The 15,410-nt window shown below is 45.5% G+C and overlaps 1 pseudogene; it reads right to left on the reverse strand.

Moving 5' to 3' along the window:
• Window positions 1-1,521: 1,521 nt before the first annotated feature.
• Window positions 1,522-1,639, reverse strand: LOC126098076 (5S ribosomal RNA; annotated as a pseudogene).
• Between the last annotated feature and the right edge of the window lie 13,771 nt (window positions 1,640-15,410).

The following is a 15,410-nucleotide window of genomic DNA, read 5'->3' on the forward strand; positions in this document are numbered from 1 at the left end:
CCTTACATTGCAACAAATCCACTACCACTTCCTTCATTCTCATCATCGTTCTTAAAATCGACACCAGCTGTATTTGGAGAGAAAACCTATCATAACCTCCCACATAACTAACGCTATAACATGTCAAAGCATTTTTACAGAAAAACAAAATTAATGGTCACTTGACACTGTCATAAAGAAGTCAGTACATATAATTGTTATCTTATCATGAAGTTCGATATAAAAAACAAAAATATACTGATACCCCACAACTAACCACACGTTAAAATTGGTATACCCTATTCCTAACATTCTTACCCATTTACAAAAAATAGTTACCAACCCCTTGTATTTGTCCTTCCTTGCCTCCCATATTCTAGAATGTTCATTATTCAGCTTCGTACGAATGTCTGCAATGATGTAAGATTGGTGTTTCCACTTCTTTAGTTTCTTCGCCTGGGGAGGACTCACAATCACTGTCGTTCTTATGCTTCGCATCCTGACCTTCCATTTAACTTTGCTAACGCATCACTGCCCACTCTACTATGCAAACTAGCATGCAGAAATGACTTTCTTCATATTCACCAATTTGCTCGTCTTCCGCATTACTACTATTTTCATTACGCACCTCAACGACTTCATCTATGTCCTAGTACGTCGGCATAGCTCAATCCAGTTTCTTCTGTGGGTGTTCTTACAGATGTTCCCGCATCTGTCGCCAGTCATTCCTGTGTTTGATGTCCCACTTGATTATTATCGCTCGGATTTGGTGGTCTGGTCTACACTATTTTCACCTGATACCTATTCCGGTCTGCCTCTTGCCATTTTGCTACAAACAGTTACTGATTGTTTGGCTGGTAGGAATTCCCTGCTCCTCTGTTAGATGGTTAAGGATTAAATGGAACACCCCTCCTAGCAGTCTATTCCTTTTGTCCCTTCTGTTGTTATCCCATCACGGCGATCCACAAAAGTTATTGTGATAATTGTTATTCTCTTGTTATCTCCTATTCTTGAGTGCTAGACTCTTGTTAAATGTAAGTTCTGAATCACACAAGACATTCTTAAACGCCTCCAGATAATGGCCACATTTACCCGCCAATACTTGTAGCTGCCTAATTGGCAAGTATGTGTAGCAGAATTTGATGATTTAGCTACCGCTAAAGAGCACGTCTAGGCACAGGTGCTTTCGCAGTAATGTGTCAAAAAACTGCTCCTCTGTCCTGACGCTTCCAAACCTCAACATATTGCTATCTCTTTCTCTTCGCCAATAAATAACAAGAAACGCCTCCATAAACTCCTTGTAAGACGTGCAGGTTAGTCTGAACTCATCTTAACCGCTATCTCCTCCCGCACAGGCCATGAAGGCGCGAAGGCACCAACTGGCCGCCGTTTCATCCCACAGGCGTCACAGGATGCGGATATGGAGGGGCATGTCGTCAGCACACCGCTCTCCCAGCCGTATGTCACTTTACGAGACCAGAGCCGCTACTTCTCAATCAAGTAGCTCCTCAGTTTGCCTCACAAGGGCGAGTGCTTCCCGCTTGCCAACAGCGCTCGGCAGACCGGATGGTCACCCATCCAAGTGCTAGCCCGGACTGACAGCGCTTAACTTCGGTGATCTGACGGGAACCGGTGTTACCACTGCGGCAAGGCCGTTGGCTCTTTGCCACCATGCCACCTTCTAAATGTACACACAAGGAATAGTGGCGGCGATGGTGGCAATGACAAATCAAACTGAGGTATCCATGCGTTGGGATGAAGCGAATTTGCATCGTCCTTGTACATATTGAATTTACATACAGGAAGGAAGTGTTTGACATCAAATCCCTTTTCCTCTCTGGCGTACAGAGGGAGGGTATAGGGTTCCCTGTACCACTAACAGTCGTTGGCTTACCTGTTCCATTCGAAAAGAAAGCGAGGGAAAGACGACTGTCTATATGCTTCCATATGAGCCCTAAATTCTCATATCTTATATTCGTGATCCTTATGTATTGGTGGCAGTTCAATAGTTCTGCATCAGATTTAAATGCCAGTTTCCTAAATTTTCGCAGTATTGTTCCTCGAAAAAAATGTCGCCTTCCCTCCAGGTATTTCCATTTAAGTTCCTGAAGCATCTCTGTAATACTTGCATGTTACTTGCACCTGCTGGCAACAAATCCAGCAGCCCACCTCTGAAATGCTTCGATGTCTTCTTTTACTCTGACCTATTGCAGATACCAAACACTCGAGCAGTACTCAAGAATAGATCCCACTAGCGTTCTACATGCGGTCTCTTTTACAGACGAACCGCACTTCACCAAAATTCTCTCAGTGAACTGAAGTCGACCACTTGCATTCCCTAGCATAAGCCTCACATGTTTGTTCCATTTCATATCGCTTTGCAGCGTTATGTTGTGATATATAAACGACATGACTGTATCAAGCAGAACATTACTAATGCTAAAGCTGTATCTGAAAACTAAAGGTTTGAGTTTCCTACTCATCCGCATTGACGTACACTTTTTATACATTTGGAGCTAGCTGCCACTCATCACACCAACTAGAAATTTTTCCCAAGTCATCTTATATCCTCCTACTACCACTCAACTTCGACATCTTTCTGAACACCACAGTACCATCAGCAAACAACAACAGATTGCTGCCAATTCTGTCTGCCATATATTATATGTGTATGGACAATAATAGCGCTCCTAGCACACTCCGCTGGGGCATATTGTCTCTGGTGAACACTAGCCATCGAGGGCAATGTACTGGGTTCTGTTACTTAAGGAGTTTTCGAGTCACTCACATATTCGGGAACCTATTCCGTATGTTCGTACCTTCTCTGAGAGTCTCCAGTTGGACACTGTTGTCAAATGCTTTTCAGAAATCTAAAAATATGGAATCTGCCTGTTTCCCTTCACCCACACTTCCCGGTATATCAAGTGAGAAAGGGCAACCTCAGTTCCACACGAGCAATGCCTTCTACACTGAAGCGCCAAAGAAACAGGTATAGGCATTCGTATTCAAATACAGAGATATGTAAACTGGCAGAATACGGCGCTGCTGTCGGTAACGCCTATATAAGACAGCAAGTGTCTAGCGCAGTTATTACACTACTGGCCATTAAAATTGCTACACCAAGAAGGAATGCAAATGATAAACGGGTATTCATTGGACAAATATACTATACTAGAACTGACATGTGATTACATTTTCACGCAGTTTGGGTGCGTAGATCCTGAGAAATCAGTAGCCAGAACAACCACCTCTGGCCGTAATAACGGACTTGATATGCATGGGCATTGAGTCAAACACAGCTTGAATGGCGTGTATAGGCGCAGCTGCCGATACAGCTTCAACACGATACCACAGTTCATCAAGAGTAGTGACTGGCGTATTGTGATGAGCCAGTTGCTCGGCCATCATTGACCAGACGTTTTCAGTTGGTGAGAGATCTGGAGAATGTGCTGGCCAGGGCAGCAGTCGAACATTTTCCGTATCCAGAAAGGCCCGTACAGGACCTGCAACATGCGGTCGTGCATTATCCTGCTGAAATGTAGCGTTTCGCAGGGATCGAATGAAGGGTAGAGCCACGGGTCTAACACATCTGAAATGTAACGTCCACTGTTCAAAGGCCGTCAATGCGAACAAGAGGTGACCGAGACGTGTAACCAATGGCACCCCATACCATCACGCCAGGTGATACGCCAGTATGGCGATGACGGATATACGCTTCCAATGTGTGTTCACCGCGATGTCGCCAAACACGGACGCAACCATCATGATGCTGTAAACAGAACCTGGATTTATCCGAAAAAAATGACGTTTTGCCATTCGTGCACCCAGGTTCGTCGTTGAGTACAACATCGCAGGCGCCCCTGTCTGTGATGCAGCGTCAAGGGTAACTGCAGCCATGGTCTCCGAGCTGATAGTCCATGCTGCTGCAAACGGCGTCGAACTGTTCGTGCAGATGGGTGTTGTCTTGCAAACGTCCCCATCTGTTGTCTCAGGGATCGAGACGTGGCTGCACGATCCGTTACAGCCATGCGGATAAGATGCCTGTTATCTCAAATGCTAGTGATGCGAGGTCGTTGGGATCCAGCACGGCGTTCCGTATTACCTTCCTGAGCCCATCGATTCCATATTCTGCTAGAAGTCATTGGATCTCGACCAACGCGGGCAGCAATGTCGCGATACGATAAACCGGAATCGCGATAGGCTACAATAAGACGTTTATCAAAGTTGGAAATGTGATGGTACGCATTTCTCCTCCTTACACGAGGCACCACAACAACGTTTCACCAGGCAACGCTGGTCCACTGCTGTTTGTGTATGAGAAATCGGTTGGAAACTTTCCTCATGTCAGCACGTCGTAGGTGTCGCCACCAGCGCCAACCTTGTGTGAATGCTCTGAAAAGCTAATCGTTTGCTTATCACACATGATCTTCCTGTCGGTTAAATTTCGCGTCTGTAGCAAGTCATCTTCGTGGTGTACCAATTTTAATGGCCAGTAGTGTAGATCGGTTACGGCTGCTACAGTGGCAGGTCATCAAGATTTAAGTGAGTTTGAAAGTGGTGTTGTAGTCGGCGCACGAGGGATGGGACACAGCATGTCCGAGGTAGCGATGAAGTGGGGTTTTTCCCGTATAACCGTTTCACGAATGTAGTGTGAATATCAGAAATCCGGTAGAACATCAAATCTCCGACATCGCAGCGACCGGTGAAAGATCCTGCAAGAACGGGACCAACGACGACGGAAGAGAATCGTTCGACATAACAGAAGTGCAACTCTTCCGCAAATTGCTGCAGATTTCATTTCTGGGCCAGCAACAAGTGTGAGCGTGCGAACCATAGTCGATAAGGGCGAAACATAGTCGATAAGGGCTTTCGGAGCTGAAGGCCCACTCATGACCCTTGATGACAGTACGACACAAAGCTTTACGCCTTCCCTGGGACCGTCAACACTGACTTGATGACTGGGAACGTGTTACCTGGCCGGACAAGTCTCGTTTCAAATTGTATCGAATGGATGGACGTGTACGAGTATGGAGACAACCTCATAAATCCATGGACCCTGCATGTTAGCGGGGACTGTTCAAGCTGGTGGAGACTCTGTGATGGTGTGGGGCGTGTGCAGTTGGAGTGATATGGGACCCGTGATATGTCCTGATACGACTCTGATGGGTGACACGTACGTAAGCATCCTGTCTGATCACCTGCTTCCATTATGTCCATTGTGCATTCCGACGGACTTGGACATTTCAGCAGGAAAATATGACACCCCAGACGTCCAGAATTGCTACAGAGTGGCTCCAGGAACACTCTTCTGAGTTTAAACACCTCCGCTGGCCACCAGACTCCCCAGACATGAACATTATTGAGTATGTCTGGGGTGCCTTGCTAAGTCCTGTTCTGAAGAGCTCTCCAGCCCGTCGTACTCTTATGGAAAAATGGACAGCCCTGCAGTATTCATGGTGTCAATTCTCTCCAGCACTACTTCAGACATTATGTGAGTCCACGCCGCATCGCGTTGCGTCACTTCTGCGTCCTTGCGGGGGCCCTACGCGGTATTAGGTAAGTGTATCAGTTTTGGCTCTTCATTGTATTTACAACGATAGTATTTTACTGATGCACAGTATAGGTACTTTACGTAGACGTAGCTACAGATGCTTATCGTCATGAGATTGTTTTTTTCTTGGGCACTGCTTATAACAGTATTTACGCCACACAATCACAATAATTAGATGCAAAGCTCTATTCACGATTATTAAAATAAATGTGGCTAATAATTGTCCTTTAATCTACGTCGCAAACGAAAGTGCTAGGCTCGGTACCCATGCAATATATTACGAGCTAATTTCCAAACAACATTTGGATTTATTCAGAGAAAACCATAAAAGTAGTTATTTATAAAAACAAAAATAATTTTCAGTCTCGAGGCACCATAAAATTAGCGTGCCTCACTTGTGGGTCCAGAAGTTTACCAGATGGCCCACGCACGCAGGCCTCCATTGATGTTAGTTAATCCCGGATACCATAGACGCAGAAAGGTTTGCCTAAGCAGAACAGTAAAGGGGACTCCACACCAACAGAGAGGTGACCTTGCTAAACGTAAGACCAGCGCTTGAAAACATATACTTGACGGATATAACTGGCCCTATAGCTCATCACTAGAAAATTTACTTGCTGTAGGAGAGGTGTCGGATTCGATTCGTGGGCGTGAGAAATTTGTCTGTGTAGAAGAATGATTGTCCCTACCCAAAACAATACACACAAAGGCCAAGGCATTTCAATTACCTGTTTGAAGGTGTAGCAACATATGACAGCTAGTTTATTAACAACACATAATTCACCAATTTGTATTTCACAATTGGCAATATCTTTGATTGCAATAAAAAACAATGAATTTAATCAACATCGTAAACGATGTTCCTTTAAATCTACGAGGGTAATTCCAAAACTAAGATCATTTTTTTAAAAGTACATAGACCTGTTTATTTCTACAACGGTTTACATCAGTTTACATCTATTTTTCGACCTAATCACCATTTCTGTCGATGCCTTTTTGTGGACGCTGTGGCAGTTTTTGTATGCCCATGTCATACCAGCTCGCCGCCATGCTCCTTTCACCTCGTCGTCGGAGCTAAATCGCTTTCCGGACAAATGTTCTTTTAACTTAGGGAACAGGTGATAGTCACTGGGCGCTAAGTCAGGACTATAGGGTGGGTGGGTAATTATGCTCCACTGAAACTGTTGCAGGAGAGCAACGGTTTGCCGAGCAATGTGTGGGCCAGCGTTGTCATGGAGAATGTCTACGCCCTTGCTCAACATCCCTCTTCTCCGGTTCTGAATTACCCGTTTGAATTTTTTCTGAGTCTCACAGTACCTGTCAGACATCATCCAGGGTGATCCGCCGATCTTCACGCATGCTTTGCTCAACCTTCAACACTGACTCCTAAGATATTGACGGTCTCCCGCTCGTGAATTTCGGTCCTACCAGCTGCGAACACTCTACACCACTTACGAACATTTTTGACATCCATGCACGACTCACCGTACACTTCCGTCAATTGGCTAGGGATTTCAATCGGCGCAGTGCCCCTTTGTGTTCAAAAACCGAATAACTGTACGCAATTCGGACTTGGCGGTAACACCCAACGGGAGCACCATTCTCAACGGCTGCCTAGCCAAGACTGGGCGCCTCAGCGCGGCGTGCTTATGTTTACACACAGCGCGTGAAGCACACATCATAACCAACTGCCACACAAACAGAGTTCTGTACATAAAAAAAGGAGACTTTACTTTTTGGATTACCCTCGTATATTATAGACTGACAGATATTTATAATTGCATTAATCATAATACAAATATTCAAATGCATGTCCGGCTTGTTGGAAGCATTGATGGAAGTCTCTCGGTATTAGCATGGGCATCTCCTAATATTTCTGCGGGCGATCTTGCTGACCATCGAATGCAACCACCATGACCTCTCCACCATTCGGGGTAGACATTTTTGAGAGCCCTGTACAATACTGGGGGTGGTGCGCCATCGTGCTGAAACCCGTGCCACATAGCTGAGTGAAGTGGCGTAGTGGCCGAGCGGTTCTAGGCGCTACAGTCTGGAACCGCGCGACCGCTACGGTCGCAGGTTCGAATCCTGCCTCGGGCATGGATGTGTGTGATGTCCTTAGGTTAGTTAGGTTTAATTAGTTCTAAGTTCTAGGGGACTGATGACCTTAGAAGTTAAGTCCCTTAGTGCTCAGAGCCATTTGAACCATTTGAGTGAAGTGGGACATCTTCTAGGAGATGTCCCAGATTCCGCTCACTCTGTAGGAATTGCAAATGTAGCCGACAGTCATTCTGGGAGACAAATAAACTCGTCTATTGATATGATCTCCTAGAATGCCACACCATACGTAAAGATCCCAGTGCGCTTGTATGTGATGTGGTCATAACCAGTGAGGATTTGCAGCAGCCCAGTAATGTTGATTGTGTTTATTGACAGTGGTTTTCATTTGCGAAATAGCATTCATCTCCCCATAAACTCTGCCTGATGAAATCCAGATTTAATGCTGCTTTGTACACGAAACGTCTGCAGAACGATACCCGATTTTGGAAAACGTTTCCATATAGCTGTTGGTGTAGATGCAGCTTAAATGGATGCTATTTTCGTTTCTCCAGAATCCTTTGTACCGAACACCTCGATATTCCCCGGGTTCGCGGATGCTCTTCTTTGTCCCTATTACGACAATAAATAAATATTACTCGGTAAGATCAAGTGATTTTCATATTTTAATAATAATGACCATAATAGCATTACTATTATTTATTATTATTATTATTATAGGTATAAATAATACTGGAACCTAAATGCAATAGTACGATAAAACATTCTTTTATACTACATTGTACCTAAGCGCTATTTCCATTCAAGTTATGCTTACAGGGCATGGGATGTGATCCACAATACTCAGTAGCGTTCCGGGCGACATCGTGTGCGTTACGGATTGGTATTTCCACAACACATTGTACATGAAAAGCTCCCACGGGTTCTTAAACATATCTCTGTACGTTTAAATGCATGCGCGAAAGGTAGACGTCACGTTGGAAAATGCTGTGAATACGGCCTTCGGGTCTGAGCTGCAACTGAGGTGAGTCTCCCCATGGATCAGTATAATATCGCATAATTTTAAATATGATAAAGGACTATATTTCCAAAGTAGGCAAACCTCAGGCTGTAGTGTCTGACAATGCTGCTTATGTTACTGGTTTGCAGATGGAAACAATTCCTCAGGGAACGGGGAATTAAGCAGTTATTAATAGTACTGTTCCACCCAGAAGAAAGTCTGGTGAAGAGAGTTTTTAAGGAATTTATTACATTTATAAGCACCTACATATCCAATCAGCGCTCTAAGTGGGCGGATTATGTGTTAATCTTCGAGAAGATTCGTAATAATCTACTGCAAAACGCGACTGGGAACTCACCAGCTGATGTGTTAATAGGTGGGGAGGAAAGAAACGAATTGATTGTTCCATTATCTCTCTTACCAAAGACAGAAAATCCAATGAACAGAGATTGAAATGTGCTCAAGGTAGCAAATTAAAATGTGGCCGTGGTGTGAGGAATGCGCTATCATTCAAAGTAAAAGATTTAGTGTTGGTAAGGACTCGCCCAAAGTCATCTATTATGCACCATAGAAACAAGAAGTGCCCATTGCTACACGGAGGGCTATGCAGGAGAATAAGAATACCACACGAGTGAAGCTACCTGCTAGCAGACACCAAGAAAATTAATGTAACAGCTTTGTACCCCTGCAGAGACTTAAGTATACACAGTAGTTGTAAGTTGCACATTGTAGATATAAGTTTAGAGTAGTAAGTGTTTCATAAATCATTTTCATATGACATTTGTATTGTGTTTAGGATATAAGTGTGTGTTACTTGGCCATCAGCCTGGACTGAATATTTGCAGGTAAAGGAAGAACTGCCTTCAGCAGTGTAATGTACAGTAATTTGCCAAAGGAAAGTCTGCCTGACAGACAAGACATAGTACAGGTCAAATTAAATATTTTATTTAAGTGTAATGTAAAGTGCCTTAGCAGGAAATAATATTGTTTATTTGAATTTTCACTATGTTTATTTGTCAATCTGTTATATACGAGGGTCGCCCAATAAATAATGCCCCACATTTTTTTTAAAAAAAGCCATTAATACATAGACAAACGTTCTTGTTGGTGCTTCACATTTGATGTTTGTTCCGTCCGCCGGTGTAGTTTCGAACCGTTCTGGCAGATGGCAGAGCCGTAGTACAGCGTCAAAATGGCGTCTACATACGACTCACGTTACAAGCAGCGTGCTGTTATTGAATTCTTGTGTGTGTAAATCCATAAATGTTTGTGTGCAGTGTATGGCGATGCTGCAGTTAATAGGAACGCAGTTGGGCGATGGGTAAAGAAAGTTAAAGCCTCATGAAATGCAGAAACAGTGCTCCATGATCAGACATGCTCGGGGCGTCCTGTCACCGCCACAGCTCCAGTCATGCTGAGTCGAGCGGATGCAATTATTCGAGCCGACCGGCGCATCAAAACTCGACAATTGGCTCTACAGTTGTCGGTCAGCATTGGAAGTGCGTCTGCAATGATCGAGACTCTAGAATATTCAAAGAGTGCAAAGAGATGCTCACGATGGGTTCCACGAATGCTCACAGCGGACCACAAGATTCAAGGAAAGGCCATGTCACCTGAATTGTTGGAGCGTTTGAGACCGGCGGAGAGGCCTTTCTGTCACGGATAGTTACGGGTGTCGAAAGCTGGGTGCACTTTCCGCCGGAAACAAAAAGGCAGTCTATGGAGTGGCATAATCCTCATTCACCACAAAAGAAGAAATTCAAGACAATCCCTCTGCCGAAAAAGTCATGGTGACAGTCTTCTGGGAATGTGATGGCGTCATTCTCGTGGATGTGATGCCAAGAGGGTCAACCTTCAATTCAGAGGCATACGTGAAGACCCAAACTCAAGAACCGTTTCCGACGTGTTCGATCGGACAAAAATCCAGCAGAAATTTTGCTCCAACATGATACGCCCACACACAAATCTGAGAACCTGGGGGCATGTTGCCAAATTGGGTTGGACATCATTGCCTCATCCACCCTTCAGTCCAGACCTGGCGCCCTCTGTCTTCCACCTCTTTTGGCTGCTTAAAGATTCTCTATAGGGAACAAACTTTGAAGGTGACGAGAGTGTGAGTCATGCAGTGAAAACATGGCTACACCTACAGGACAAGAGCTTTTACCAGCAGGGAATACATGCCCTTCCCCTACGTTGGCGTACAACCATAGAACATGATGGAGTCTATGAAGAAAAATAGGACATGGAGAAGACATGCTGGTGCATATTACCACCAAATTCTGACTCTTAACAATAAATATGTTCTGAGGGAAAAATGTGGGTCATTACCTATTGAACGACTTTCGTTTATATGTTGAGAAAAACGGCACTCTGTGAACGGCTAGAGATAGGACTTTCATATTCACATGACTTGTACATTAGTACAGGGTGTTTCAAAAATGACCGGTATATTTGAAACGGCAATAAAAACTAAACGAGCAGCGATAGAAACACACCGTTTGTTGCAATATGCTTGGGTCAACAGTACATTTTCAGGCAGACAAACTTTCGAAATTACAGTAGTTACAATTTTCAACAACAGATGGCGCTGCGGTCTGGGAAACTCTATAGTACGATATTTTCCACATATCCGCCATGCGTAGCAATAATATGGCGTAGTCTCTGAATGAAATTACCCGAAACCTTTGACAACGTGTCTGGCGCAATGGCTTCACATGCAGATGAGATGTACTGCTTCAGCTGTTCAATTGTTTCTGGATTCTGGCGGTACACCTGGTCTTTCAAGTGTCCCCACAGAAAGAAGTCACAGGGGTTCATGTCTGGCGAATAGGGAGGCCAATCCACGCCGCCTCCTGTATGTTTCGGATAGCCCAAAGCAATCACACGATCATCGAAATATTCATTCAGGAAATTAAAGACGTCGGCCGTGCGATGTGGCCGGGCACCATCTTGCATAAACCACGAGGTGTTCGCAGTGTCGTCTAAGGCAGTTTGTACCGCCACAAATTCACGAAGAATGTCCAGATAGCGTGATGCAGTAATCGTTTCGGATCTGAAAAATGGGCCAATGATTCCTTTGGAAGAAATGGCGGCCCAGACCAGTACTTTTTGAGGATGCAGGGACGATGGGACTGCAACATGGGGCTTTTCGGTTCCCCATATGCGCCAGTTCTGTTTATTGACGAAGCCGTCCAGGTAAAAATAAGCTTCGTCAGTAAACCAAATGCTGCCCACATGCATATCGCCGTCATCAATCCTGTGCACTATATCGTTAGCGAATGTCTCTCGTGCAGCAATGGTAGCGGCGCTGAGGGGTTGCCGCGTTTGAATTTTGTATGGATAGAGGTGTAAACTCTGGCGCATGAGACGATACGTGGACGTTGGCGTCATTTGGACCGCAGCTGCAACACGGCGAACGGAAACCCGAGGCCGCTGTTGGATCACCTGCTGCACTAGCTGCGCATTGCCGTCTGTGGTTGCCGTACGCGGTCGCCCTACCTTTCCAGCACGTTCATCCGTCACGTTCCCAGTCCGTTGAAATTTTTCAAACAGATCCTTTATTGTATCGCTTTTCGATCCTTTCGTTACATTAAACCTCCGTTGAAAACTTCGTCTTGTTGCAACAACACTGTGTTCTAGGCGGTGGAATTCCAACACCAGAAAAATCCTCTGTTCTAAGGAATAAACCATGTTGTCTACAGCACACTTGCACGTTGTGAACAGCACACGCTTATAGCAGAAAGACGACGTACAGAATGGCGCACCCACAGACTGCGTTGTCTTCTATATCTTTCACATCACTTGCAGCGCCATCTGTTGTTGAAAATTATAACTACTGTAATTTCGAAAGCTTGTCCGCCTGTACTGGTGTCCCAAGCATATTGCAACAAACGGTGTATTTCTATCGCTGCTCGTTTAGTTTTTATTGCCGTTTCAAATATACCGGTCATTTTTGAAACACCCTGTATGTTCTGCGGAAATTATTAGCGTTTCAGTCACCTTGGTTCAGCATGTGTCCTGTTGTCTGGTAGGTACAAGGTCTGCCATGGACCCTGATGAAGTGTTCCATACATGATGGCATCTCACATATAAGGCACGAATGGCATCCTGTTGTATAGCCATCCATGCTGCATTCACCTGGTTCCAAAGGTCATCTGCGGTGGTTGGCACTAGGTCACAGCTCTGCGCCTGTTGATTCACCATATTCCACTCATTTACGATTGGCGAAAATTCTGGTGACGTGCCGGGCTGAGATCCTGTGACACCAGAAGCCACGTGTTTGTGCAACAATATGTGGTCGTGCAATGTCTTGCTGAAAAATGGTGTCTGGGGTGCTTTGCAGAAAGGGTATGGCTACGGGTCGCTGGATGCCATTCACGTAGGTCACACTGGTCACAGTGCCTTGGATGCACAACTGTGATATGTGGTTATACCCAATAGCATCACACTCCATAAGGCCTGGAGTTGGCGCTGTATGTTTTGTGCGCATGCAGACACTTTAATGCCACTCCCCCTGTCTGTGGTGAACCAAAGCCAGCCGCCATTTTCAAACAAACGTCACCTCAATTTGTCTGAAAACGCTATCCTGACCCCAGTGACGTCGTGCTGTCCCCAGTGCCGTCCGGCACGTTTCTGCACATTCGCCAAAGATAGGCGGAGAAGTGGGCGACACGAGCGTAACCCGTGGCGCAGTAAACTCCGATGGACTGTCACCCCTGATAGCCGCACAGCTAGCCGCGCAGTCTAACAGCTGCTTCCCGAACGGGAAGGCGTGCCGGTCCCCTGCACGAATTTGTCCGGCGGATTATTGTTGAGGTCCGGTGTACCGGCCAGCCTGTGGATGGTTTTTAAGACGGTTTTCCATCTACCTTGGCGAATGCGGGCTGGATCCCCTTATACTGCCTCAGTTACACTATGTAGGTGATTGCGGCACAAATGCTGTCTCCAGGTACACATACATCATAATTACTCAACCACGCAAACATTTGGGGCTACACTCGTCTGGTGAGAGACGTTCCCGGTGGGGTGGGGGCCCACTGGGGGCCGCACCACACAGTAACCCTACGTTCAGTGTGGGGCAGCGGTGGGGTGGGTGGACTGCTGTGGCCTGTTGTGGGGTTGTAAACCACTGAGGGCGACGGCGGGACGTAACCTCTCTGTCGTTTCTATGTCCCCAGTTCAATACACAATACACAGTACACAGTACACACACCGCTGATAGTGTACGATGTGTTGTGCAAGAGCCAAGGAGGACGCAGATCTGCCCTCATTCGGATGACGTGTCGATCTTGTAGGGGGCTGATCTGCGTAGTGCAGTCTAACCCATCTCGTCGTGTTCTACGGCCTTCCGTGAACCATTCTGCACACGCCCGATGCATTGCCGTAACAGCTCGTCCCACATGAGCAGCCGTTTCCTGGATGGATGCATCATATTCTCTCATGCCAATAATGCACCCTGTTTCAAACTCACTTGATTTGGCGGTCTGGCTCGTGCATACGTCTGCGAGGCATCGTGTACGTCTGCTCAAATCACTCTGATCAATTACCTTCGGTTTATAGCGACGCGAGCTGCAGACACATTTTATTGATAGATGGTGTTGCGCAGCGATATCGTTGTTGAACTTGAACCCGCGGGCCCAATATGGTTAAAATGCTAATGATTTCTGCAGAACATACTAATGTACATGTCCTGTGAATATGAATGTTCTGCCTGTAGTCGTTCAATGTGCTCAATTTCAGAGACAATCGGAATTTGAAACTCATGCGTAGAGACATTTTATACCATGGTACCCAGACATGTTCTGTGCATTGCACTAGAGTAAAGCCGTATAGAAAATGTATACTTATATGGATATGGTGTCTGTTCTTTCGGACATGTCTGAAAGAACATACACCACTGATGACATGCAGCCGTCTACAACGAAATTAGAATTATATTAATACCTTCAGCTGCCGACGACGTTGATATATATCAACTGTGACAGGTGAAAATGTGTACCCCGACCGGGACTCTAACCCGGATCTCCTACTTACATGGCCAGACGCTCTATCTATCTGAGACACCGAATGCACAGAGGATAGTGCGACTGCAGGGACTATCTCGCGCACGTCTCCTACAAGACTCATGTTCGAAAGAACAGACACCATATGCATATAAGTATATAGTTCAGGCAAAACCGACCATGACGTTCTTCTTCTGTGCGGATGCACACATGTTCCCCGAACTCTTACGGGACTTGGTAAGAATGTCTTCCACGAGTAAATAGTGTGTTGGGGTGGGACACTACGAATGTAGTGTGTGGACATCAAGGTGAGAATGTGAGTCTCGCGGGAGGCGTGCACGAGATAGTCCCTACAGTCGCACTACCCTCTGTGCCCTCGGTGGCTTAGATGGATAGACCGTCTGCCATGTAAGCAGAAGATTCCGGGTTCGAGTCCCGGTTGGGGCACACATTTTCACCTGTCCCCGTTGCTATATATCAGCGCCTGTCGGCAGCTGAAGGTATTAATATACTTCTAATGTCGTATAGGAAAGGTGTGTGCCTTCTGCATGCCCAACTTCATATGGATTTTTTTTTTCGTGGGTAAATAGACATGATTCTTTAGTTTCCAGATGTGCGTGTTTTGTTGTAATAGGGTACAGATACTGCCGTAATAACGAAGTAATCTCCGAATGGATTTAACTCCTGACAGTAATTACATTCATTATTTGACTATACGGTAAAGATTATTGTGAAGTCAGGCTAGGGTCTGTAGCCACGAGGCAGCACTCCTCTGATTCGCTAATTGACATGGGTAAATAAGGAAATGAAGCATGTATAC

This window comes from Schistocerca cancellata, chromosome 1 (assembly GCF_023864275.1).
Source record: "Schistocerca cancellata isolate TAMUIC-IGC-003103 chromosome 1, iqSchCanc2.1, whole genome shotgun sequence".
NCBI lineage: Eukaryota > Metazoa > Arthropoda > Insecta > Orthoptera > Acrididae > Schistocerca > Schistocerca cancellata.